This window comes from Natator depressus, chromosome 1, assembly GCF_965152275.1.
Source record: "Natator depressus isolate rNatDep1 chromosome 1, rNatDep2.hap1, whole genome shotgun sequence".
Lineage (NCBI taxonomy): Eukaryota > Metazoa > Chordata > Testudines > Cheloniidae > Natator > Natator depressus.
The window spans coordinates 51,322,221-51,348,246 of NC_134234.1; the positions used below are offsets into that span (position 1 = coordinate 51,322,221).

The following is a 26,026-nucleotide window of genomic DNA, read 5'->3' on the forward strand; positions in this document are numbered from 1 at the left end:
GCCACCCTAGACTTGTAGTAAAAGTTGTCTGCAGAACACAAAGCAAAGCACAGTACATTTATTTATAGCACAGATTCACAGACCTAATTTAGAAGGGTGCTGTGTCATGGATTTCCAATAAAAAGGAAAAAAACACAAGATAGAAAGCACCAGTTTCATTACCACTAATCATTAAATGACAGTTACAAAACAAATCAACAACAGAGAAATAGTTCAATATGACAGAGAGATGGACCTATACCATTTTGTTTATACCGGTATATGTTAAAGTGAATAGTGTGCCCCAGTGCCCAACTCTCAAGCATGTGAGTAGTCCCTCCCAAATTCATAGAACTATTCATATGCTTAAACTAAACATGTACCGAAACCAATGCAAGATCAGGGTCCTTGTGGAGGTTATTTATTCGAATTTGGTTAGAGCTGGACTCATTTTATTATCCAAACATGGGATCCTGGTTATATTTACATACTTTGCCTTGTATCTGCATATGAAGATTTGCTGTACTACAAAAAACACCCTTCCTCCCCACACTCACACACTATGGAAAACACCTTTCTAGACCAGTCCCTCTGCCCCCACCCTGAGAAAACTTCATTCAAAGAACAGAAAAGTTCTCTCTGGACCAGCACTTCACTGTCACCCCATTATACTGAGAATGATAAAAGTTTACATTATTTAAAGGGGCACTGTCAGGTCAATATAGACCCAAGATTAACAGCCATGTTTTAATGTGTGTGTGGGGGGGTTAAGTTATTATTCCAATAAAAGCCATTTACTGGGATTTAAACATCCCCTTACAGAACACATCAGTTTCACTTCCAAAGTGTGGTCTTTGTGTTGGAAGAACAAAAAAACAACCAAAAAACCCCCCCAACGTCTACTGTGGTTTCATTGACCATACCAAGTCAAATTAAAGAAAAAAACCATACACACACACCCCTTCCCTGTAAAAGAAACATCACAAAATTTTCATTTTTAGTAATCTCGAGTCTTAGTGGATAGTATGAGGAATGATCCATACTTTCACAAATGATTTTTGCCTCAAATTAAACCCCTTTAAAAGGGGAGTAAGATTCTCCCTAGAACAATGTGCTCCTGCCATTCACACTCCAATGTGTTCACATCAGAAGGCCAAACTAAGACAATGAAATTATAGACAATTAATTAGTTTGATCAGATGTTACTATATAAAAGGCACAGGCCCCACAGTTCATACCACATGCATGTGTTAAAGGCAGATTGTGTGTGTAGGTGTGAGTGGGTGATTACATAAAACAATCACTCAGACCCAAATACACACACCGACACAATAAAGATTATTGAATAAAGGCTGAAACAGAGTGGATTTTCTAATGATTTCCTCGATTCAATCTGATGTAGGTCATAATGGTTTCAAAAAAGATGTATTCTTCTGAGGTGACACAAAACGTGTCTGAAATGCAACTAAGCCAGCTGAACCCTCTATTCATGAGCCATATTGTGCCATCAGTTTTTAAACAGGAAGCTCTGCTTAAAAAACTGATGGCATGATTTGGCCCCGTGGTAAGAGAGAAAAATACATTTTCCATAACGGTCTACACGTTTTCAACACTGCAGGTATAATTACATAACTGGCTTCTCCAAAATCAGAGAGAAAAATCGCCAGCGCTAAGCAGCAAGGTGCACTATAAATGAACAAAATGGAATTTAAAAGCAGAATATAGAGTCGGTGAATACTTAGTCACCTCTTAAAAAGAGAGGGAGAGAGAGAGAAAAAAAAGTAGAGCATGCCCGTCATATAGCAGGTTTGCTCCACAGCGGAATCTGCCACCCAATGTCAGACCATTTCTCAAACAGAGAGAGGATCCTCCTCACAACCTCTGCCACACACCCAAAAAAAAAGGGGGGGGCGAAGTACGCAGCACCAGCTACAGCAAGGGAAAGCGGGGGTAACGTAGAGCTTAGCCACCATCCTACCCGAAGATTCAGCTACCCCCGAAATCAGAGACCCAGACAAAAGGGGCAGGTGCACACACGCAGTCGGGTGGCCAGAAAGGTACATTGCAGCGGTCCGGGACAAGCCCGGCGAGGCTCACCCCAGCACGCGCCGGAATGGAAAGGGCAAGAGGAACTGTCTTTGGCTTGGTAGATCAAAACACTTACCTGTTTCGGGGGGAGGGGGGATTGGAAGCGCCTTTGCCCCCAACCTAAGTAGGTGGGTTGGTTGTGAAGGGGGTGCCGGGTTTCCGCGGAAAGAGCTCAGCTCAACAGTCCCTCCCCCCCCCCGACCCTGCTTTGATGGCAAGCGTGGCCGCGAGGAGCGGCTTGGGCGCCTTTTGTTATGTGTCTTCTGGGCCCCCCCCGGCTGGCCGGTGCTGCGGGTGAGGCTGGGCTGCAGCTGCTTCGCCTTTCTTCTCCTGTCTGCGGCTGATCGCGGCGATTTGCATTAGCCCGTCCCTCCCTGGGATGCTGCTCCTCGCACCAGCCTCTCGCCGGCTCTCTCTCCAGAGGGCGGTGCCGCCACGGCCTCCCTCCCGGCGCCGGGGGGGATAATGGGCTCAGCCGCTCCGGGCTACCTCCCCGCACCGCCTACCCCGCCGGGCTCTTCTCCTCTGCCCGCCTTGGCGCCCTGCCCTCCTGCCTAGCTGGGGCGGAGGAGAAAGGGGCGCTGCTGCTCTTGCTTATGCCTCTCGTGTGAATCCGAAACGGAGTGCGCGGGGGGAGGGGGGGCAGTCAGTCAAAACGTGAAGCGGCCCCAGCCCCGTTATTTTCCACTGCCCCACACATCCCTGTCAGTGCCCGGCACGGGTCAGGGGCAGCTGCTGTGGTGCATGCGTCACTGCGCTGAGCTGAAGCGGGATGCATGCCCGCGGTCTGCTGCGCATCACTGTCTGCTGCTGGCAAACTATAGGCGAGCTGGCTAAGCCCGCACCCAACCTTCAACCCAGTCATGCCTTGGGTGTGCGCGGTGCTGGCTGGCATGTTAACTGTCAGCTCTCTCTTAGTGCATGTCTGTGCATTATGGAAATAGCCTACTCTATTGCCTGTGAAAAGGTTCCCGTCACCCTTTCCCACCCCACCTTATGTATGAGCACAGCACAAGACAGATCCTAGGATATTTACCTCAAGGCTGATCTACACTATGGCTGAGATTTTCAAAACTGTGTGAGAGATTTCCAAGCCAAATCTCCTTCAAGTTACTGGGAATTGGGCATGCAAATTCCCTGGGTAGCTTTGAAAAATCGCAGTCTACATATTTAACCCGGCCAGTGCAGGGTTGTCTGGCACAGTTAGGAACTGGCTGTATTGAAAAACAGTGTTTGGTTTGTAGAGTGGTCAGTGTTACAGGGCTAGCTGCACCTCTGGTCCCTGTCTGGTCTCTAAGTGCACCCCTGTCAGGTGGGAGACCTCATATCTTTACCTCTCCTCAGAGTAGATGAATTGCAAAATTCCACCTAGACTGGGTCTTGTGCTGTGGTACCCAGGGTATAAGCCATTCTTGCCTAGTAGATCCAGATAAATATGGTCATCCGCCGTTGTTCCCTGTGGGAGTCTGACCAGTAGTAAATATAGTGATCAGTCAGCCTTCTTAAACCAACATATTGTTTATCTTGCAGTAGGAGGGACTTGCCTGCGGAGGCGGGGCTGGGAGCTGCCCGACAAAGGTAAGAGGTAGCCCCAGCTGAGTAGGGGCTGGAGAGGGTGATGATCTGGTACCTCCCCCACTTGCAGTAAGCGGACTTTGGGTGTCTGGGCAGTAGATGTGACCAGATACTGTCAGGTGCCCTTTTCGACAGGAATTTCCAGTCAAAAACTGGGCACATGGCTGCCACCCCCCCCCCCCCACTCTCTTGAGAGAAAGTCCCTTTTGCCCTGTTATACTTCTGTGATTCTTCTGCATTCTCAGGCTTTGACCCTTCTGGTCAAATCCAATCCTGTAGGCTCAGCTGGAGATCAAGCCAGTTGTTTTGGTATTGTCCCATAACAACTCTCAAGTGTTTGCTGACATGGCTATATTGAACCATTCTTTTCCTTTCTGCCTGTTTTCCCAGACAGCTGTCTCTTGAATTAACCCCAGTATAGTCAGTCAACAGCCCAATAACCAGGCCAACAAACATATAGTATTAATACCGTACATTGTTACAGAGCAGCTCAAAATCTGTCATAATCAGTAAAACATGATTTTCTTAAGATTTTTTATAGTTATTAGGGCGGTTGATTAATTGCAGTTAACTCACGCGATTAACTCAAAAAAATTAATCCTGATTAAAAAAATTAATCGTGATTAATTGCACTGTTAATAGCATACCAATTGAAATTTATTAAATATTTTGAATGTTTTTCTACATTTTCAAATATATCAATTTCCATTATAACACAGAATACAAAGTGTGCAGTGCTCACTTTATATTTTTTTATTGCAAATAAAAGATATTTGCACAAATAAACAAAAGAGTATTTTTTCAGTTCACCTCATACAAATACTGTAGTGCAATCTCTTTATCATGAAAGTGCAACTAACATATGTAGGGGGGTTTTTTGTTACACAACTGCACTCAAAAACAAAACAATGTAAAACTTTAGAGCCTATAAGTCCATTCAGTCCTATTTCTTGTTCAGCCAATCACTAAGACAAACAAGTTTGTTTACATTTACAGGAGTTAATGCTGCCCACTTCTTAATTACATTGTGATGGGTTTGGTCACAAAAATTCCTTCAAGACTGTCACTAGATGTGCTGGGATATCACTGAAAACAAACCCCCCTGTCAGAGAAGGCTTGCTTCCACTCCCATCTTGCTGAGCTAGACACTCCAGCCGGCTACAGCACAGACCAAGAGGTTGGGCCATGCCCCCCTGCAGTTCACAAAAACTAAGATTCCCTTGTTCCAGGGCTTCTCAGTTAACAGGGACTTTCCCAGCATCCAGTATTCAGTCTTTCTGGAAGCCTAAACCCCAAATGAATCCATTTTACTCTGTATGAAGCTTATATAGGGTAAATTGATAAATTGTCTGCCCTCTATAACGCTGATAGAGAGATATGTACAGCTGTTTGCTCCTCCAGGTATTAATTACTTACTCTGGATTAATTAATAAGAAAAAATCATTTTATTAAATATAAAAAGTAGAATTTAAGTGGTCCAAGTAATAACAGACAGAACAAAGTAAGTTACCAAGCAAAATAAAACAAAATACGCAAGTCTAAGCCTAATACAGTAGGAAACTGAATACAGGTAAATCTCACCCTCAGAGATGTCCCAATAAGCTTCTTTCACAGACTAGTCTCCTTCCTAGTCTGGGTCCAATCCTTTTCAGACCAACATTGTGGTTTATGACCTGGGTCCAGCAATCACTCACACCACTGTAGTTACAGTCCTTTGTCCAGGTTTCTTTCAGGCTTCTCTTTGGGGTAGAGAGGCCATCTCTTGAGCCAGCTGAAGACAAAATGGAGTGGCTTCCAGGGCCTTTTATATTCTCTCTCTTGTGGGCGGAAACCCTTTTGTTATTCTGTGCAAAATCACAGCAACAAGATGGAGTTTGTAGCCACCTGGGCAAGACATATATCCATGAATGATTCAGCTTTTTGCAGGCCGACACCATTGTTTACGTGTTAGTTTGAACGTTCCCAAGAAAGCTCAGATGTGGACTGGCGTCTCCAAAAGTCCATTGTCAGTTAAGTGTTTCTTGATTGGGCACTTACTCAGAATAGTCCTTTCGCAAGAAGCTGACCAAATGCTTCACTGATGCTACTTAGAATCAAACACATTGAGATACAAGGACATAGACAATATTCACAATTTCAAATACAAAATGATACACACATACAGAGAGCATAATCATAACTCGCAAATTGTAACCTTTCCATAGACACCTTACTTGACCTCCTTTGTACAAGATTTGGTGCAACTATAGGACCTTGGTTGCAACAATGATCTATACAGTCACAGTTTATGTCAATAACGTCACAACAGTGTCACCTGAAAGTAAGAACAGGCGTTTGCATGGTACTGTTGTAGCTGGCGTCGCAAGATATTTATGTGCCAGAGGCGCTAAAGATTCATATGCCTCTTCATGCTTCAGCCACCATTCCAGAGGACATGCTTCCATGCCGATGACGCTTGTTAAAAAAATAATGTGTTAATTAAATTTGTCACTGAAGGCCTTGTGGGAGAATTGTATGTCTCCTGCTCTGTTTTACCGCATTCTGCCATATATTTCATATTATAGCAGTCTCGGATGATGACCCAGCACATGTTCATTTTAAGAATGCTTTCACTGCAAATTTGACAAAATGCAAAGAAGATACCAATGTGAAATTTCTAAAGATAGCTACAGCACTTGACCCAAGATTTAAGAATGTGAAGTGCCTTCCAAAATCTGACAGGGATGAGGTGTGGAGCATGCTTTCAGAAGTCTTAAAAGAGCAGCACTGATGTGGAAACTACAGAATCTGAATCAGTCCCTGCCCCCAAAAATCAACCTTCTGCTGGTACTTTCTGACTCAGATGATTAAAATGAACTTGCGTTGGTCCGCACTGCTTTGGATTGTTATCGAGTAGAACCTGTCATCAGCATGGACTCGTCCTCTGGAATGGTGGTTGAAGCATCAAGGGATATATGAATCTTTAGCACATCTGGCATGTAAATATTTTGCAACGCCAGCTACAACAGTGCAACGCAAACACCTGTTCTCACTTTCAGGTGACGTAAACAAGAAGCAGGCAGAATTACCTTCTACAAACGTAAACAAATTTGTTTCTCTGAGTGATTGTCTGAACAAGAAGTTTTATACTGTTTTATTTTTGAATGCAGGGTGTTTTTTTACATAATGCTACATTTGTAAGTTCAGCGTTCATGATAAAGAGATTGCACTACAGTACTTGTATTAGATGAGTTGAAAAATACTATTTCTTTTGTTTTTTACAGTGCAAATATTCATAGTAAAAATAAATATAAAGTGAGCAGTGTACACTTTGTATTCTGTGTTGTAATTGAAATCAATATATTTGAAAACGTAGAAAACATCCCAAAATATTTAAATAAATAGTATTCTATGATTGTTTAAAAGCATGATTAATCACACGATTAATCACGATTAATTTTTTAAATCATTTGACAGCCCTAATAGTTATACTAGGGCATGACCTGTAAGCATTCTGCCACATCCACTTTACAAAAGAAATTAGAACACAAATGTCCCTAATTAGCCAAACAAGTGTGACTTGGCAGTTAAACTTGTTGTGTACATACATGATCATAAAGCAGTCCCTTCCTGGGGCACCATCCTGCAGCAGGCCACAGCACAACATGCACATCTCCCCCAGTTTCCCTTTTATATGACACATGCAAAAGAATATTGTCTTTTGCAGTGGCAAATTCAAAGCCTTTTATTCACATAAATGCTACAGTCCATGGCTCTCTCACTGTAAAAACAGTTCTCAAAACCCCAAAATAAAGAGAGGTTACAATGCAGCAGCTCTTCTGTCCCATTCAAAGGTCCCTGTTTCCAGATCACCCACCTGAGAGTCATTAACCACTTAGAGTTAGTTCCTTTAGCCCACATTCCAGGGTCCCACTCTCCAGGCCTTGTACCTGAGGGTACCAAAACCCACTTCTCTCTCCTGTGAATCTTCTCCTGTAGCCCCAAGTAAGCTGTCCTGTGACAGAATTCCCCACACCATGTGTGACAGGTTGGATCACAGAAACCCCCTTGGGACCTGCCAACTGATGTGCCAAGACTACTTCTGCCCCTGCTTTCCCTGCCAGCTCGGGACTCCAGCACCCTGTCTTGTTGAGCCAGACATGCCAGTTTGCTCCAGCACAGACCCAGGGTCTGAACCATGTGCCCCATGGCAGCAGACTTAACTGAAAGCCACTTAAGAAGTGTTCCTATCTTTAACACTCAGATGCCCAACTCCCAATGCGGTCCAAACCCCAAATAAATCTGTTTTACCCTGTATAAAGCTTATACAGGGTAAACTCATAATTTGTTCGCCCTCTATAACGCTGATAGAGAGATATGCACAGTTCCCCCCTCCCCCGCCCAGATATTAATACATACTCTGGGTTAATTAATAAGTAAAAAGTGATTTTATTAAATACAGAAAGTAGGATTTAAGTGGTTCCAAGTAGTAACAGACAGAACAAAGTGAATTACCAAGCAAAATAAAATAAAACACACACGTCTAAGTCTAGTACAGTAATAAAACCGAATACAGATAAAATCCTCAACCAGTATGCTTCCTTTTACAGACTAGTCTCCTTCTAGTCTGGGTCCAGCAATCACTCACACCCCCTGTACTTACTATCCTTTGTTCCAGTTTCTTTCAGGTATCCTTGGGGGTGGAGAGGCTCTCTCTTTAGCCAGCTGAAGACAAAATGGAGGGGTCTCCCACGGGCTTAAATAGACTTTCTCTTGTGGGTGGAAACCCCCTCCTCTTTCCTATGCAAAGTCCAGCTCCAAGACGGAGTTTTGGAGTCACATGGGCAAGTCTCATGTCCATGCATGACTCAGAACTACAGGTAGCAGCCATGGTTCACATGCTACCTTGAACGTCCTCAAGTAGACTTCTTATGTGAATTGGAGCATTCCAAGATCCATTGTTCCTTAAGTGCTTCTTGATTGGGCACTTAACTTTGCAAATTCCTTTCTAACGAAGCTGACCAAATGCCTTACAAAGCTTACTTAGAAATCAAGCAAGTATACAGCCAATATTCATAACTTCAAGTACAAAAATGCTACATGCATACAAATAGGCTAAATGTATTCAGTAGATCATAACCTTTACAGAGATATGTTACATGGCATATATAGCATAAAACATATTCCAGTTATGTCATATATACATTCATAAGCATATTTCCATAAAGTCTTGAGAGGGGCACCGTCATACCATGTTCCACTCAGCCAGGCCTCCCTGCCTGTGAGTCCTACCCCTATTCCTGGGAGCCACCCTTCAGTATCATCCCACTAGGTTTGGGCTTAGTGGCTCCTAATCAGGCTTCTTTCCCTTCTTCCTTGAGGCTGCTGCACAGGCACTTGTGCAAGTCAGCAGGGGTTCCACAGCACTGGCCAGTCCTCACCGTCAACCTTTTCTCTTCCCAATGACTCTCTGAAGCAGCTCCCTTGTGCTACTGCTTCACCCTTGGTCTCTCCTTTCCGCCTTGGGCAACTCTCAGCTTTCCTTCTCTGTGTCTCTCAGTCAGCTCTCTGAGTCACCATGTCTTTCACCCCTCTAGGGCCCAGGTACCCTCTTAAGTCCAACCGGAGTGAGCTAATGAGTCACAGGTGCACTGCCCCTGCTCTCTCTTAAAGGACTATTGCTACCCTGTGACAGAGTCATAATTAAAGTTGTGTGAGAAACTGAGGAAAAAATCATAATATAAAGCTGAAACCTCTTCTTATTTGCATGTTACAATATCAACAAGAGTTATGTAGCATCAAATTTCAGATTTGGTCTCTGACCCTTCCAAAGCCTAAGCAACTGTCCATGGTGTTATGGATGGAATTTCAATTGGTTTTTATTTCCTTTGCTTGATAAAGGCTACTTATCCCCTAGTTTTTCTGCTTTAATAAAAGAGATCCGATGAGTTAATGTTTAATTATATCCATGCAGATGGCTTATTATATAAGAGAGAATTACTTTGCCCATTTTAAAAATACTGTATGATGCAGACAACATATGCATCCATCATTTTAAGATGGCAAGGAACTTAATGTGATGTAAGTTACTATTATTTCTTGCATACCAACATAATATTTATTTTCAATATCCAAACCATGTGTTAGTTTGATGGTTCAGTAATTGTTCCTTTAACATAATATGTTGAACTTCTTTTTCTCTGTCCTCATTCTTTAAGTCATCATGGTTCTCCTCTCCTGTTTTGCATAAAATAGTCTTCCCTTTGCTGCTGGTGGAATAGAAAACAATATGCAATTTTATAACTGATCTTTTTTTAAAAAAAAAAAATCTTTATTCAGAGCCACTTAAAAACTATAGCAGTTTGTGTTTTTATTCTGCTATTTCAAACATCCTCATTCTATTACAACCATTGTCTCTAGTTCTGCATTTTAGATTTGAGGGTTACATAAGCTTGTACAAAACAGAAGCTGACAGACAGCAGCCATTGAGCTTGGTCCAATACAAGATTATACCTCACCCAGCTTGTCTCTCTGATTGAGGAACTATGTCATTCTTACCTCATGTCAGTTAAGATGCAAATACTATTATTTGATCAGAGTTCCAGAAATGAAACGAGCAGGAAAAAAACCTCTGAAAGTTTAATAAAATATCAGTCAGGAGCTGTTGAAATTAGCATTCTGTAGCTCAGTGAAGAAACCAGGTTTCATTCTTGGACCTCATCTCTCTCTCTCTCTCTTTAAGGACAGCAAAGGAAAATGCTGTAGAATACATATGCTCATCACTTAGTACCTGCATGTTTTATAATCACATCACCAAGTTGTAAAAATGAGAAAATCACTTAATTTTAAAAATTAAATGTAATAATTTAAAATTCTTAAATATTCAGTACATTCAACCTACTGTGTGCATGACACTATTCGGAGAGTTAGGGAGGAGACCTGGGACATGGTGTATTTAGTATATTGATGATACCCAATTCTATATGTCCTTCACATCAGATCAAGCTAGTGCAATAGAACAAATAACCCCATGTCTGTGCATGATGAGGGCTTACATGAGGACTAAGTGCTCAGTCCAGATAAGGCTGATATGATAGTTTGGGGAAAGAACAGGCCCAAGTGTTATTGACACCCCAGCTGAGGAAAGGAGATAGCCTCAGTGTAGAGTGCATTACAGTAGGCTAAACTAGAGATGCAGACTGCAGAGCAGGATCCTGCTTGTCCAGGGGTGTAGACTTCAAGGAAGAAAAGAGCATTGTAGTTGTGTAATAAGTAGCATTTTCAGTTTCTTCCAAAGCATCCAATATACTATTATGCTGGATCATATATGGTCCGGAAAGAATAGCCATTAGAATTGTCATATGACACTGGTAAAGAATCACAAAGTCACTTTATCTTGACACAAAACAAGAAATTTATTAGAATGTGGGAAATTATTATATCCTTAAAGCTGCACTCTTTTGCTACACTGCATATATTCTGTCTACAACATTTCCTGGGCCCCTCCTGCTTGGCTTCCTTCTACAATTTTAAAGAAACAGTGTATATATCCTCACAAGCTGAACATCTTCAAAGAAGTTGATGACTTGCTGCCTAAATGGTTGCACTGCCGTGAGGTAACATAGCACTTAAAATGTATCAAAGAAAGTGTGCACAATTACAGCCAAGTTCATGATGTTTGTAGACTAAAAAAAAGTTGTTCATTAATTAGCTTAAAGAAACCATAGAAGCTACTGTGAAGTTATCCTATTGCACAGTAAGGTATCAAATCACCAAGTATATCTGCACTTTAAGTTTTAGTAATATATCAATGTGTATTATCTAACATATTTTGACATTTTAAAGTAAACAGGACACAAATGCATGTTCCTAGCCCTGTTTAAACAAACATTTCTGACCAGGAAAAAATATTCATGTCTTGGTTGTACTAGAATTTACAATCACGTCAGTTAACATGTTTTAAAAACACAGCTGGAAATGCAAGTGTAGACCTACCCAAAGAGCACAGCATGGTTTCCTATTTTCAGAGAATTACAAGTAACCTCCCTGTAGCAAAGTTGCTGCCCACAACATACTCCCTTGTAGCACTGCAGCAGTTGTGCTTCAGTTCCATCTACTGTCCTACTCCACCCATAGCACTGTCCTGGCCCTCCAGTCAGATCACTTCACAGCGCCCTGCCCCTTCCAAGATCACTGAGTCCTTCTTACCCAAAGTGCTATAGAAACACGCACAAAGCCAAACCTTCAGCTCCCACTGGGCTCAGCCTGCAGCCACCTTGTCACAGGTGTGCCTCTCCTGCTCTAGACTGTCCTCCTGCTTAAGCTGGCCTCAGTCAGCCTCCCACTTCTCCCCTTCGTCAGGAGCTCAGGCAGGCTCATCAGGGATCATCCTCAGACAGGCTTCCCACTCACCGCTGAAGAAGCCTGTCTGTTCTTCTCCTCTTCCTACTTCTCAGGCATCTTTCAGGCTGTCTCCCAGAGAGAGGCAGCTTCTCTCCTCTCTGTCTTCTCTCCCAACTCCCTTTTTCTCATCTCTTTTAGGTCCATCCCCTTCACCTGACACACAGACACACACACACACCCCTTCCGAGGTGCAGTCAGTGAAGTTGCTTGCACTCTCAGGCCCCTTTAACCCTTTTGGTATCAAGGTGGGATTTTCACCCCATTACATTCCCCTCTGGCTTTTCTCACCCCATTCCTCATCTCTTTCTTCTCATGGTTAGAATTGTAAATGGTTAGACTGAAGTTCAGATTCTGCCCCTACAGGTACCACTCGCTTATTCTATGAGGAATTATTAAAACTGAAGGGCCAAATTCTTCTGTTACTACCCCAGTGCAACTCCAGTGAAGTCTGCACATGTGTAACTGGGGGCAGAATCCAACTAAAAGATTTTATTTTAAATTGCTAGAGGTTTTTTTAACAAGAGAATGTTGACATTTTTCTCTTGTATTGCTACAAGCTCCCAGTCTTTGCCATTGTGTTCCATACTGGTTAGTCCATACATCGCTGATTCTTCCCTTTCTTTCCCCTCCAATGGCCCAGACAATAGCCACATCTTATGGCTTTTTCCTCCACACTTAAAAATATCCACCACTTCCTTTCCCTCCCAACAGCCACATCACTCATTTATTCCATAACTGCCTCATGCTAGGCTTTTGGGGTGAGCCACAGGTTCTGGGAATATTTTTCATATCACTAGTGAATAGTGGGAACCATAATCTGTTAATGTTGCTCCATAAGGTCAGCTATTGCCTTGGAAAGGACAACATCAGCATCTCAAAACACTGCAAAAGAAATCTACTTGGGCAAGGAACCAAACTACAGGTAGAGGGATGAAATTAATCTAACACTCTGCATAGTTCTGAAAATGAAACTGGCCTGACATCTTTCCAACAAGCATCAACTCAAGCTATAAGTGCTTAATCTGCATAAAGAAAAGGAGTACTTGTGGCACCTTAGAGACTAACCAATTTATTTGAGCGTAAGCTTTCGTGAGCTACAGCTCACTTCATCTGTTGAAGTGAGCTGTAGCTCACGAAAGCTTATGCTCAAATAAATTGGTTAGTCTCTAAGGTGCCACAAGTACTCCTGTTCTTTTTGCGAATACAGACTAACACGGCTGCTACTCTGAAACCTGTCATTAATCTGCATAGTGAGTCTCTGGTCACTGTTTGTCCAAAATCTGGAACTGGAGAAACATCATCTCCGTCTACCATATCTAGCTTTGGTGGCTGCCAACAATCTGGATGAGAGACTGTCAAGAACCCTAAAGAGAGCTGCCAGACAATTCTTAAACAGTGTCAGCATCCCTGTTTAAAGAGAGACAGAAAACTCAGCCTAATATGCACAACACGTGGAATAGAGAAATGCAGGGACATAGATATGGCAAAAACAAACAAACAAAAAATCTGACTAGTTTCCTAAAGCTACAAATGACACTGTGCAGAGACATGTTTGCACCACCTTATATTTTCATACTACGTACCACAATTCAGAATTGGGCACTCTCTTCCCCTTACTAGACATGGGCAGGTATAGCTGTAAGGAAAGAAAGCCCAGGAGTCAGGAGTCTTATGGAGACAGCATTAAAGGGACATAGCATAAAAGGACATTGTTATTATTTTAATTGAATAAAACAGGAGTTCAAAAATTAAAGAACAGAAGATGTTGTGTTCCAATTTCTGTCAGAAGACTCAGCAGTTTTTCAAAAATGAATTGCTACCTTTATATTGTGCAAGGGTTCTTATTCAAGTTCGCCCTAATTGCTCACCATTTGGCACTTGTGAAAAAGATTTGCAAACCAAGCCCTAGCAGAGCAAATTTAATTCAGATTTACAAAAGCTAATGAGACTCTGTTAACCAGTGCAAGCTCTTAATATGCTCAAGTTGGACATTGCAGCAGAACAAGCCATCATCATGCAGTAAAAGGCCAATTTGTTTTGTAAAGGGGATTTTCTGCCCCAGTCATTGTAGAGAAAGCCCAGGAACTGATGGAGCGATACTGCAAATGACTTGGGGCGGGGGGAGGGGGAGAGAGTTACAAGACATTGGTAGAACTTACAATTGTTAATTGATTTGTTCCAGTAAGGGTTTAAAATTAAGTTGCACTATTTCAAACATTAGCTATATGTCACTTTTAAAGCAAAACAACAATTTACACCATAAGTAGCATCTTAGAAACTGTTTCACTATTACAAAGTTGTGGACTGTTTGAAACGTGTGTATTTTGTAGATTAACTTCTTAGGCAAATTAACCTGTGCTTGAATAACTTTTAAAAAATTGATTTGCCCTTTTCATTGTAGACTCAGACTGTAGCCAAAAGTGATAAGGATTCCTTTATTTGGGGGTTATTCAAGCTATTGCAATCCTAAATCCAAGACTCTAGCTCTGGTTCAAGATGAAAGTAGGGTAATAAGGATTTAGGTTGTGTGTGATTATATCCAATCTCCAACCTACAACCTTGTGATCAAGTCTGACAACAGCAACATATTTGTATTTCGGACTAAGCCAACCTTGCAAAAAAGGCAGCAGAATAAATGAGGTGGCTCAAGATTCAGTTCCATAAGCAGTTAGCATTGTTTTTGGATAAGAGGCAAATTGTAATTTAAATTGCCAGGAGCCATTATTTCACAATACTTAAAATGTGGAAGAGGAAAACTTCAATTTTCTCATTGCTATTTTCTTTAATAAAAGCTTAGTTTTATCTAGAGAACACTCAGATTGAGGCTACTCAGTATAAAATTTCAATCCAGGAAGATAACAATCATATCTTTGAAAATGGAAATAAAGACTAATTTAAAAAAGGTAAATGTAATATATCAAACTAAAACATATTGGACCATATTCAACAAACTAATGGAGCTACACGATGGCTGAATTTGGCCTGTTTTTATTAGCAAATACCAACCGTGTGTTTGACTATGTAATATATACACAGTCGTTTCCAATATAGCTGACATAGACAAAATAGTTTCGACATATACAGTAAAATTTTGAAAGCAGCTCTGAGTTGGTCTCCATTTTTGTTCATGTGTACCATTTGCATTTGTCTTTGGTGTGCACAGTCTTTACAAGGGATAATTTGTACAAGCCAGTGATTGCAATTAGACATTTAAAAATATCTGTTTGCACATGCAAATGAGTTTTGTGCCTGTACAGTCTATCGTTTGTATAATAGTGGGCAAAAACTGAGCATGCACCAAAAGGCCACATTTTGAAAATGTGACCAATAGAGCTTCAGGGGCTTTGTCAGCCAGAGGTGGTTTGGGAATCTTGCTGTAGTCAATGGTGAGAATGAAAAAAATTGAACATGATAATTTCCTTTACAGGTGCTAGAATGTGCCATTACAATCTACACTGTTGTAGGGGGCCATGTCACAATCTCCTTCCCAGTGCCCCCACTGCTCCAGCAAAAGAGTAAACTTACTGGGTCTCCACCTGTTGCAGTGTACACACCCCATAGTGCTGGTGTAGCTACACTGCTTGGCATGTGTCAGGGGGAAGAGGGAGCTTGGTGTCAAGGCCTCACCCTTCTGCACCCCCTTCTGCCCCTTCCTACTCATTTGTATGTGCGTTTGTGGGGGAGATATAGTGGTTCTGTGGCATACACTGCCCCCACCTCCTACCAGAAACAGTGATAGTCATGAGCATGCCTTATGCTGCCTTATTCTCTGTGCCTGCACATAGGATGGGCCACGGTCTGGCCCTATCATTAATGACTCCACTAGGTATGACTTCTGCAGTATCTCCCTTCTGCGTATAGTTATCAGACGCAACTGAAGACTTGTTGCATCGAAATGACATCTGCCGAGCTTTACCTTTACACTTGCCGTCCTGCCAAGTGCTTTCAAAGCTATGTATACAAATCTTAAAATTCCATTAAGAAACCAAGTAAAAATCAATATTTATGTAACAATTTAATTATCTAAATTGGTTGTTAAACTACCAATAAAAAATTAACCAGCCTTTAGTAAATCTTTCAACACAGTGATAGCTCTTCTGTAGCATTTTCCCCCATAGATATCTGTCAGGGTTCCCTCCCCACTCTGAACTCCAGGGTACAGATGTGGGGACCTGCATGAAAGACCCCCTAAGTTTATTTCTACCAGCTTAGGTTAAAAACTTCCCCAGGGCACAAATTCTTCGTTATCCTTGGACGGTATTGCTGCCACCACCAAGTGAGTTAGACAAAAATTTTGGAAAAGGACCACTTGGAGTTCCTGTTTCCCAAAAATATCACCCCCTTTCCTGGGTAGGCTTGAGAGTAAACAAGGTGAGCACAGACCAGACCCTTGGGTTTTTAGGACACTAAAAACCCCAATCAGATTCTTAAAAACAGAACTTTATTATAAAGAAAAAAAGTAAAAGAAGCACCTCTGTAAAATCAGGATGGAAGGTAATTTTACAGGGTAATAAGATTTAAAACACAGAGGATTCCCCTCTAGGCAAAACTTTAAAGTTACAAAAAACAGGAATAAACCTTCCTCTCAGCATAGGGAAAATTCACAAGCTAAAACAAAAGATACTCTAATGCATTTCCTTGCTATTACTTGCTATTTCTGTAATTTTAGATGTATCATTCAGTAGGAGCTGGATTACTTGTCTGGTCTCTCTCTTTGTCTTGGAGAGAACAAAAAAGAGCACAAACGAAAACCTTCCCCCCTTCCCCCACTCCCAGATTTGAAAGGATCTTCTTTTCCCATTGGTCCTTCTGGTCAGCTGCCAACTAGGTTAATGGAACTGATTAACCCTTTACAGGTAAAGGAGGGATTTTATGCTACCCCTAGCTGAATGTTTATGACAATATCTAAGAGCTTCTCAAAGGAAGGCAAGTATATAGATTCATAGATATTAAGATCAGAAGGGACCATTATGATCATCTAGTCTGACCTCCTGCACAATGCAGACCACAGAATCTCACCCACCCACTCATGTGATAAACCTCTCACCTATGTCTGAACTATTGAAGTCCTCAAATCATGGTTTAAAGGCTTCAAGGAGCAGAGAATCCTCCAGCAAGTGACCTGTGCCCCATGCTACAGAGGAAGGCGAAAAAACCCCAGGGCTTCTTCCAATCTGTTCTGGAGGAAAATTCCATCCCGACCCCAAATATGGCAATCAACTGAACCCTGAGCATATGGGCAAGATTCACCAGCCAGATACCCAGGAAAGAATTCTCTGTAGTAACTCAGATTCCACCCCATCTAACATCCCATTACAGGCCATTGGGCCTATTTACCATGAATAGTTAAAGATCAATTAATTGCCAAAATCATATTATCCCACCATACCATCTCCTCCATAAACTTATTGAGTTTAATCTTGAAGCCAGATAGGTCTTTTCCCCCACTACTTCCCTTGGAAGGCTATTCCAGAACTTCACTCCTCTGATGGTTAGAAACCTTCGTCTAATTTCAAGTCTAAACTTCCCGATGACCAGTTTATTTACATTTGTTCTTGTGTCCACATTGGTACTGAGCTCAAATAATTCCTCTCCCTCTCCGGTATTTATCCCTCTGATATATTTATAGAGAGCAATCATATCTCCCCTCAACCTTCTTTTGGTTAGGCTAAACAAGCCAAGCTCCTTGAGTCTCCTTTTATAAGACAAATTTTCTATTCCTCGGATCATCCTAGTAGCCCTTCTCTGTATCTGTTCCAGTTTGACTTCATCCTTCTTAAACATGGGAGACCAGAACTGCACACAGTATTCCAGGTGAGGTCTCACCAGTGCCTTGTATAACGGTCCTAACACCTCCTTATCTCTACTGGAAATACCTCGCCTAATGCATCCCAAGACCGCATTAGCTTTTTTCATGACCATATCACATTGGCGGCTCATAGTCATCTTGTGATCAACCAATACTCAAAGTTCCTTCTCCTCCTCCGTTACTTCTAATTGATGCGTCCCCAGCTTATAACTAAAATTCTTGTTATTAATCCCTAAGTGCATGACCTTACACGTCTCACTATTAAATTTCATCCTATTACTATTACTTCAGTTTACAAGGTCATCCAGATCCTCCTGTATGATATCCCGGTCCTTCTCTAAATTGGCAATACCTCCCAGCTTTGCATTATCTGGAAACTTTAGTAGCACACTCTCACTTTTTGTGCTGAGGTCAGTAATAAAAAGATTAAATAAGATTGGTCCCAAAACCGATCCCTGAGGAACTCCACTGGTAACCTCCCTCCAGCCTGACAGTTCACCTTTCAGGATGACCCACTGTAGTCTCCCTTTTAACCAATTCCTTAGCCATCTTTCAATTTTCATATCGATCCCCATCTTTTCCAGTTTAACTAATTCCCCCCAAGTGGCACCGTATCAAACGCATTACTGAAATCTAGGTAAATTAGATCCACTGCGTTTCCTTTGTCTAAAAAATCTGTTACCTTCTCAAAGAAGGAGATCGGGTTGGTTTGGCACGATCTACCTTTCGTAAAACCATGTTGTATTTTGTCCCATTTACCATTGACCTCAATGTCCTTAATTACTTTCTCCTTCAAAATTTTTTCCAAGACCTTGCATACTACAGATGTCAAACTAACAGGCCTGTAGTTACCTTCACTCTTTTTTCCTTTCTTAAAAATAGGAACTACGCTAGCAATTCTCCAGTCATACGGTACAACCCCTGAGTTTGCAGATTCATTAAAAATTCTTGCTAATGGGCTTGCAATTTCATGTGCCAATTCCTTTAATATTCTTGGATGAACATTATCTGGGCCCCCCGATTTAGTCCCATTAAACTGTTCCAGTTTCGCTTCTACCTCAGATATGGGTATCTACCTCCATATCCTCATTCCCATTTGTCATGCTACCATTATCCCTAAGATCCTCATTAGCCTTATTAAAGACTGAGGCAAAGTATTTATTTAGATATTGGACCATGCCTAGATTATCCTTAACCTCCACTCCATCCTCAGTGTTTAGCGGTTCCACTTCTTCTTTCTTTGTTTTCTTCTTATTTATATGGCTATAGAACCTTTTACTATTGGTTTTAATTCCCTTTGCAAGATCCCACTCTACTTGACTTTTAGCCTGTCTCACTTTATCCCTACATGTTCTGACCTCAATAAGGTAGCTTTCCTTGCTGGTACCTCCCATCTTCCACTCCTTGTAGGCTTTCTGCTTTTTCTTAATCACCTCTCTGAGATGCTTGCTCATCCAGCTTCGTCTACAATTCCTGCCTATGAATTTTTCCCTCTTTCTTGGGATGCAGGCTTCCGATAGCTTCTGCAGCTTTGACTTAAAGTAATCCCAGGCCTCCTCTGCCTTTAGATCCATAAATTCTTCAGTCCAATCCACTTCCCTAACTAATTTCCTTAATTTTTGAAAGTCAGCCCTTTTGAAATAAAAAACCCTAGTTGCAGATTTATTTTTGTTTATCCTTCCATTCAGTTTGAACTGAATTAGCTCATGATCACTTGAACCAAGGTTGTCTCCTACAACCATTTCTTCTATGAGGTCCTCACTACTCATATAATTATGCCCCTGCAGATGAGAAACTAATGGAAAATTAAATTGGTAACAAAGTTTCCATTCTAATTAATAAAATCTCCACTAGGTCTGGGTAGTGGTGAGTGAGACAATAGCGTAAGGACAGATAAAATTATGTTTCGTCTGTTGTCTGGTGGATTGGTGGCCCATCGAGAAGCTTGCATCAATGGTAATCTCTCTGGTAGTATTAGAGGTGTGTGACAGATGTGACGGTAGGGAATCACAGAATGTTCAGAGAATGTTGTATCAACTTTATAAATGTTATATGTATCTTTATGAGCTTGTTACTGATTGTTTTCCCGGCTAAATGAGTAGGATAAAACATCCTTTCTGCAGGAACTAAAGTCAATGGAGAGTAATTAATGTAAATCCCCACTATTTAAAGCAGGTACTAAGGCTTTTGAAGTTTGATGCGCTGGGCAAACAGTAGCCAGACTGGTCTGACTTGGCTCAAAGACTTAAGATGACAAAGGACTTGAAACTGTGTAAAATAATGGCCCTGACCTGGGGAGCGGGTCACTCAAACTTGATTCAAGGACTGACAGGCTTGAGACTGTGACCAGAGACAGGCCCTGTAATATTTTGGAACTCCTAGTGTCTCCCTGTGGAAGATGGGTGACCAGCTGGTAAGCTAGGAATGCATATAAGCTGTTTATTGTTTTTAATGTATGTTTTCTCTGAAATGCATTTGTTCTGAATATATAATATTTTGCCTTAGCAAAATGGCTAGTCACTGAATAACCCTGTCATTGTCCCTCAGAGAACAGTACTGCTGGAGTTGAACTGAAGTTAGAGCAGCTAAGGTGACTACACTGAATTGCAGGGGTCTGTAGCCTATTACCCTTGTCTGCAGAAATTTAATCACATCATTTTGCCTCAAGAAAGGTGAGAGGCTTATGACCTGTGTGGGGTGCCATCAAAGAGGCCATGAGGGAGTAAGAGGTGCAGTTAACTCAAGAACTGTGAGAAGGTGATTCTGCTAGGCTTGTTGTCTAGTTTGCATACTATTTGAGAGATTTTAGAACAGACCTTGGAACTTCTACATGTGTTCACTGGAGGAGGTGGGTATTCAGTGGATATTGAGACAATATCAGACAACATAAATTTCAGAATGAGGTAGTAAATAACGCATGAAGTAAATAACATGGGTATCAGTTCCCTAGTACATGGTAGAATAATAAATATGCTGTTATGTGTCCATAGGACTCCCAAATACCTCATTGACAGCAATATCCCATTGCTACTGTAAATGTAGAGGATATTAAACATAGAAATTATTACTTAACTGTCTGTCTAAAACACAGAAGAGGAACACAAGAGTGCAGATTCCTGGGAAGTTTTTAGAAAGGAAACTTGAAATGTGACAGTTATCTCATTATATAGTAAGTAGTGCAGCGGTATCTAAACCTTACCTGGTGCATGTGCCTAGTTATTACAGCATAATGGAGTATGTTATCTATATAGTAAGATTCCAAGATTGTCACTCTGTGTGGCAGTCTAAAGGGATGGAAACGGCAACAAGCATGGCTAAGAGGTCTTTTTTAGGGCTGTCAAGAGATTAAAAAAATTAGTCACACGATTAAAAAAATTAATCTTGATTGATCGTACTGTTAAACAATAATAGAATACTATTTATATAAATATTTTTGGATTTTTTTCCACATTTTCAAATATATTGATTTCAGTTACAACACAGAATAAAAAGTGTACAGGGCTCACTTTATATTTATTTTTTATTATAAATATTAGCACTGTAAAAATAAAAAATAGTATTTTTCAATGCACTTAATACAAGTATTGTAGTGCACTCTCTTTATCATGAAGGTTGAACTTACAAATGTAGAAAAAAATGTACAAAAAAACCTGCATTTAAAAACAAAACAATGTAATACTTTAGAGCCTACAAGTCCACTAAGTCCTATTTCTTGTTTAGCCAATCGCTCAGGCAAACAAGTTTGTTTATATTTGCATGAGATAATGCTGCCCGCTTCTTGTTTACAATGTCACCTGAAAGTGAGAACAGGCATTCTCATGGCACTGTTGTAGCTGGCGTCGCAAGATATTTACATGCCAGATGTGCTAAAGATTTATATGTCCCTTGATGCTTCAACCACCATTCCAGAGGACATGCTGATGATGGGTTCTGCCTCAGTAACAGTCCAAAGCGGTGCAGACCTACACATGTTCATTTTCATCATGTGAGTCAGATGCCACCAGCAAAAGGTTGATTTTCTTATTTGTTGATTTGGGTTCTGTAGTTTCCGCATCGGAGCGTTGCTCTTCTAAGACTTCTGAAAGCATGCTCCACACCCCATCCCGATCAGATTTTGGAAGGTGCTTTAGATTCTTAAATCTTGGGTCAAGTGCTGTAGATATCTTTAGAAATCTCACATTGGTACCTTCTTTGCATCTTGTCAAATCTGCAGTGAAAGTGTTCTTAAAACGAACAATATGCTGGGTCATCATCCAAGACTACTGTAACATGAAATATATGGCAGAATGTGGGTAAAACACAGAGCAGGTAACATACTCCCCCAGGGACTTCAGTCACAAATTTAATTAACACATTATTTTTAACGAGCGTCATCAGCATGGAAACATATCCTCTGGAATGGTGACCAAAACATGAACAGACATACAAATGTTTACCATATCTGGCATGTAAATACCTTGCAATGCCAGTTACAAAAGTGCCATACGAACGTCTGTTCTCAATTTCAGGTGACACTGTAAATAAGAAGTGGGCAGCATTGACTCCCATAAATGTAAACAAACTTGTTTGTCTTCGCAATTGGCTGAACAAGAAGTAGGACTGAGTGAACTTGTAGGCGCTAAAGTTTTATATTGTTTTGTTTTTGAGTGCAGTTATATAACAAAAAAAATCTACATTTGTAAGTTTCACTTTCACGATAAAGAGATTTCACTACAGTACTTGTATGAGATAAATTGAAAAATACTATTTTTTTTGTTTATCAAGTGGGCAGTGTACACTTTGTATTCTGTGCTCTAACTGAAATCAATATATTTGAAAATGTATAAAAACATCCAAAATATTTAATAAATTTCAATTGGTACTCTATTGTTTAGCAGTGAGATTAAAACTGCGATTAATTGCAATTAATTTTTTTGAGTTAATCGCGAGAGTTAACTGTGATTAATCGACAGTTCTAGTCTTTTTGTTCAGAATATCACCAGGTTGAATCTTCACTGGGATTCACAGTCTGCTAACATCCATTTCTTTAGTTCTCACCCATGTGGTGTACAGCTACAGCAAGGTATGTATTTATGCCATACCAAGAGTCCTAGCCCATTGTGACGTGAGAGATAACTTAAGCAATCTCTAGCCTTACTCTATATCTAATTTGCATGCAACAATTTCATTGGCTGTATGAAGAAAACTTCACAAACTATGGATTACTTGGTCCAGCTGCCACACCCATGCTAATAATGCTGTGAACTTCTATAGCAATGTTCATACTAAACTCTTAGAGTGCTTTACAAAGATAAGATTTATTCACATTAGAAGTGGGAAAATTGAGGCACAGAAAATCACATGCTGAAAGTCACAGCATGAGACACTGAGTCAGAAATAGGACCCAGTTCTCCCAGCGGAGGGCTCGGTCCACACCCAACGTTTGTACTACTTCAAACAAATTTTTGTATAAAGGCATAAATCAAGCCTGCTTTACACAAAGGAATGTGGATTTACCTATATGACTGGCTTCCTTACAGGCAGAGGACAATGAAAGGACATCTACATATAAGGTAAACAAAGCCATCAAGCTAACAAGTGGTAGCAGAAACTATTTTGTGAACACAGCAGCGGTTCAACTCTGCCCCCTGCAGAAATCTTCCTGGTTATTGAGACAGAGACAATGGACTTTGGAAAAGATAACGAGGGGTCAGAAGACATTCTAGGTGTCTGTCACCTTGGTAACAGCATTCTGTGAAAGTTGGATCCCCTGGCCTGGAGGATGAGAGTGGCTGGTAATTTGATGCAAGTGAGAAACTTGCTTAGGCAGATTGTAACTTGCTAAAAATAAGTTTTAGTCACTGGGAAGTGTGTTTTGTTTAGTATAGTTTGTAACCATACCTGTCTGTTTTTCTCTTACTTAGTATCACTGAAATCTCTGTTCATTGTTGATAAACTTATGCTTCGTTTTACTACAAACCATCTCAGTGCCGTTATGTTGATATATAGAGTGTGAGTCCTGAGCTAACTAATAGGCTGGTGTGTACACTGTCTCTCTGGAGGCAGAAAATTTAATTTATGTGAGTGTCCAGTGAGAGAACTGGAGTGTCCTCTGGAGAACTTGGGTTCACTGATTGTTACCTGTAAGGCAAAGTGAACACTGGCAGTCTCAAGGAGCTTTCTGGTGAGGCAGACAGTCTGGTATGTCAGGGAACTGACACTAAGGGCTTGTCTACACTGGCAACTTTTGTCGCCAAAAAATGCCTTTTGGCTACAAAACAGCACACTAAAATGGGACTTTTGTAGCCCAATTTTGGCAACAAAAATCCTCCACCCCTACGAGAGACTTCTGTCTTTTCCCCTCCCTTTATTGTTGACAAAGAGCCAGTGTAGACACTGCTGATTGTTTTGTCGACAGAACTGGCTTCCGCCAGTATCCACAATCACAATGCCTGCCCTGATTGCTCTGCTCAGTGTTTTGATCTCTGCTGCCCTGCAGGCATGTGCCCCTCCCCTTTCAAAGCTCTGGGAAGTATCTGTGTGCTGCTCCGTTTGGGGAACATAGAAAGAGCAAATCATTGGCACGCTCCTGTTCTGCCCTGCGCTAGGAACACAGCAGCAGGCAGACGGCTGCTGCAGGGGGAGCGGGACAGACTGCTGTGCTGCTTTGCCTTTCCTCAGCACAGAGAGCTCACAGAGCTAGTCATGATGCTGCTCTCAGCAGCTGAGGGGGCTGTGGGGGAATTTGGAGAGAATCCCAAGATGCGCAGCCATCAGCTCTTCCTTCCCACAACACTGCTCTGTGGGATACATACCCGTGGTGCATTGCTCACCCTGTCGACGATGTTGTCCCCAGTGTGGACATGATCTGCGACGGAGCAAGTGTGAACACCCTTTGGCGATTTTTGTTTTGTCGACTTTTGGGTGTTGACATAAGTTTTGTCAACAAAACTTGGTAGTGTAGACAGGCCGCAAGTCTAAGCTCCAGTAAAGCTCACTGGCTAAGGCAGGGGGGTAACACGGTAGTTTACAGTTCTGGGTGTCTTGACAAGGGCATCACAATTGGTTAACACTTTATCAGACCATTCTTATAGAAGCTGTTCAGTCAGAGCCTCAGCCAGCTCCCACTGACGTCAGCGAGAGCTTTGCCACTGGCTTCAGCGATGGCAGACTAAGCTCCCACTGAATAAAGCAACAACCATATAAACAGCACTTTCAGCCAACAACTGTTCGCTTTACTGAAAGTTCTTTGCTGCTTGATCATTTGCATTACAATGGCAGGGATTTCTGTTGACTTGCTACTTTACTAACTAGAAAGTAATTCTGGTTAATGATTTCACATTTCAGAATTTTTTAATGTTCTAAAGACGGAGAATAAAAACACATTTTACATTTTGCAAACACATCACACCTTACTTTGCAAGTTAAACATGTCATCCCCCATTAGGCACGTTATATTGGTACCTCAATCAGAAATCATATTAAATGCCAGCAGACATCTTGTGCAGACAAAGTTTTAACAATTAATGGGGATGCCGGGGCGGGGGGGGAGGGCAGGGGGAAAGAGAAGGGGAGGAAAGACACCCACCACACACCAAGCAGTTCATCTGCAAAATTTTCCAGTTCTGGTAATCTGTTAACTTGCTTAATTTAAACAAGTTACTTGCTTTTAATTAGAAGCTAACTGGCAAAACACGATGCTCTCCATTAGAACTGTTAGAATTTAAGTTTCTTTAAAAAAAAAACAAAAAACCCCCCACATTGATGGTTAACTGTGGTAGTCATCATTGCCTATCACCACCCAAAAAAGGGAATTGTTTAGAACTTAGAAAGTTATGAAGGAAATGAGCAGAGCAAGGAAGCACTCCTACACTGCAAGAACTTGCAAGAATATGGAAAATTAAAATCACTGGTAGTAGGACTGACTAATCATAATTAAATCTAATTAGCAAGATTCTTTTTTCCTCTCCCCAGGAGCCAAACCTCTACTCCCAATTGTATCAATGTAGCTAAGAACAGAATTTGACTTTGCGTTTTTTCTGTTTCCCCTCTTTCCTTAAATGTTGATTCATTTTGCTAGAAATCCTTTTGTAACAAAATCTCCTGGTGTGGCTAGCAAAATGCACACTTACGCATTCTCCAGGGACCACACATGACAGGAATTCAGACATTCTATATTTTTCATTTTTGTTCAAAAACTTACTGCAGAAAGAA

General features: G+C 41.2%; 1 protein-coding gene and 1 long non-coding RNA gene across 4 annotated transcripts in view; one reads left to right on the forward strand and one right to left on the reverse strand.

The window, feature by feature from the left end:
- The window catches only part of DCLK1 (doublecortin like kinase 1), a 325,416-nt gene extending 322,480 nt beyond the window's left edge, over window positions 1-2,936 (reverse strand). Inside the window, exon 1 of one of the 3 annotated variants that reach the window (XM_074959609.1) lies at window positions 2,144-2,916. The gene's annotated coding sequence lies outside the window, so the exon portion shown is untranslated. Of the gene's footprint in view, window positions 1-2,143 lie in introns of all 3 variants that reach the window. The other 2 variants (XM_074959603.1, XM_074959621.1) reach the window with 2 other exon arrangements.
- On the forward strand, window positions 1,907-23,591 carry LOC141991347 (uncharacterized). Its single transcript, XR_012640351.1, has 3 exons — window positions 1,907-2,125; window positions 3,598-3,645; window positions 23,353-23,591. It is a non-coding gene; the product is annotated as an uncharacterized LOC141991347 (long non-coding RNA).
- Window positions 23,592-26,026: the final 2,435 nt, after the last annotated feature.